The following is a 2421-nucleotide window of genomic DNA, read 5'->3' as shown; positions in this document are numbered from 1 at the left end:
ACACGCCGGCTGTCTCAGCAAGCCAGAGGCAAGGGCCTTCCAAGGGTAGCGGAACGGAGTCGGTCAGACACAGGAAAGTCGGGTGCCCGTCGCTCCGAATCGAGCCCGAGGTTTGGCCGGCCGGCAGTCGAACGCCTTTCGCTCCGGACTCCCGTGTTCGATTTCGGTCAGTGTGCGCTCGTTGGAAAGCCCCGGCGCTGGCGCACACTATATTATCGGAATGGAGCCAGGCAATTTCGGGAAACCGTCGCAGTCCCGTACCGGCTGCCGTGCCATCGGTCAGCGGCAGCTTATCGGGGATCGCTTCGGGAAGGAAAATCCGACCTGGTCGGAGTCAACTGCCCCTGAACGGGGCGGCGCGGCTACACAGTCCAGTACCTCGATTGGGTAGCTGCCCCTTTCCCCGGCCGAGTGACAGCCGTTGGCTGGAGACCACTTTCCGACTGCTGAGCCGGTGCTGCGGGGACCCACCTTGATGCGCCGGCTGTCCGAGCAAGCCAGGGGCAAGGGGCATCCAATGTCATCAGAACGGAGTCCGTCCGACACCGGAAAGCCGGGTGCCCGTCGCTCCGAATCGAGCCCGGGGTTTTCGTACGATTAAATTAGCGGGAATTTGGACCCGGTTGGCCTATAAGTAGTCCTCAACGGCGGGAGATTGCCTGGGTTTGGCCGGCCGGCAGTCGAACGCCTTTCGCTCCGGACTCCCGTGTCCGATTTCAGTCAGGGAGGGCTCGCTGGAAAGCCCCGGCGCTGACGCACACTATATTATCGGACTGGACCCCGGCACGTTCTGGAAAGTGTCGCAGTCCCGTACCGGCTGCCGTGCCGTCGGTCAGCGGCAGCTTATCGGGGATAACTTCGGGAAGGAAAGTCCGATCCGGTCAGGGTCAACTGACCCTGAACGGGGTGGGGCGGCTGCACAGATCAGTACCACGCTTGTGTAGCTGCCGCTTTCCCCGGCCGAGGTACAGCCGTTGCCTGGAGACCGCTTTCTGACGACTGAGAGGGCGGGGCGAGGGGCAGCCGGCAGGTGCCGGCTGCCCGAGCAAGCCAGGGGCAAGGGGCATCCAAAGGTACCGGAAGGGAGTCGGTCCGATACCGGGAAGCCGGGTGCCCGTCGCTCCGAATCGATCCCGGGGTTTTCGTGCGTGTAACAAGGCGGGCCTTAGCAACCGGTTCGGCCGGGTGGCAGTGGAACACACAGACACTCACATACACTGAGAGAGACAGAGAGAAGAGAGAGATACACAGAGTGAGAAAGACAAAGTCAACTCAGTAACTGAAATTTGAAAACTGACAACTGTGTAACCAAACGCCGGAGGGACAAATGAGTAACCAAGGAGGCAACTCAATAACTGAATACTTGGCATTCACATTGGGGACGGAAGTCCGATGGGAATGGAGTCGGCCACCTTACCGGGGCTTCGGGTGCTGCTTTCCCGCTTGGGGAGCCGAGTTGGGGTCGGCAAACGGCCTTGTGAATTGGAGTCGGGACCAGCAGACACGAATTTAGGAAAATTGCGTGGAGGCGGGATGGAGGCGGGTTTGGGCCCGCACGCCAGTTTTGCGATTTTTATCCCCCACACGCCTCCAATCCCGCCTCCCCGGCCCTAGCAAAATCGAGCCCATTCACTCATCGTCCTAACTCACACCAAGCCCCATTCACCCAACATCCTGGCTCAAACCAAGACACATTCTGCCATCGTCCTAACTCACACCAAGACCCATTGAACCACAATCCTAACTCACACCGAGACCGATTCACCCATCATCCGAACTCACACCAAGACCCATTCACACATCATCCTAACTCACGCCAAATCCATACACCCATCATCCTAACTCACACCAACACCCATTCACCCATCATCCTTACTCTCGGCAAGTCCCATTCACTCATCATCCTATCTCACACCAAGCCTATTCACCCATCATCCTAACACACACCCAGACACATTCGCCCATCATCCTAAATCACACCTGTTGTATCCGTGTGTTAATGGAGACACAGAATGCAGGAGTTGGTTTACAGGTGTTTATTGAACAAAGTCTGGAGGTGAACTAAATGATACAAGACACTATACAGGCTTATATAGCCCGAGTGACCACTACCGGCATTACAGTACACAGGGGCTCTTAAAGGTACATACACCACAATTCCTCCCCTTTTAGACAATCAGTACATAACATTTTAAGTAATCATTAATTAACATGTTTTCGAGAACAATAATCTACACATTTGCTGCAGTTAATCAATTATAAGTCAATCTCTCTGGAGGCTTCCTGACTCGGTCCGGATAACGCCTCGGTGGTGTAGTAGTTTTCGGTGGTGTAGTAGGTTCTTCTGGCAAGATCAATTCGGCTTCAATGCCAGTGTCGGGTTCATCTGGTTCCAGTATCACTGGATCGGAGGAAGATACT

The sequence above is a fragment of the Somniosus microcephalus genome, chromosome 4 (genome assembly GCF_052327205.1).
Source record: "Somniosus microcephalus isolate GS21.2 chromosome 4, FLI_Smic_1.0, whole genome shotgun sequence".
Lineage (NCBI taxonomy): Eukaryota > Metazoa > Chordata > Chondrichthyes > Squaliformes > Somniosidae > Somniosus > Somniosus microcephalus.
Note: the sequence above shows the minus strand (reverse complement) of the source record.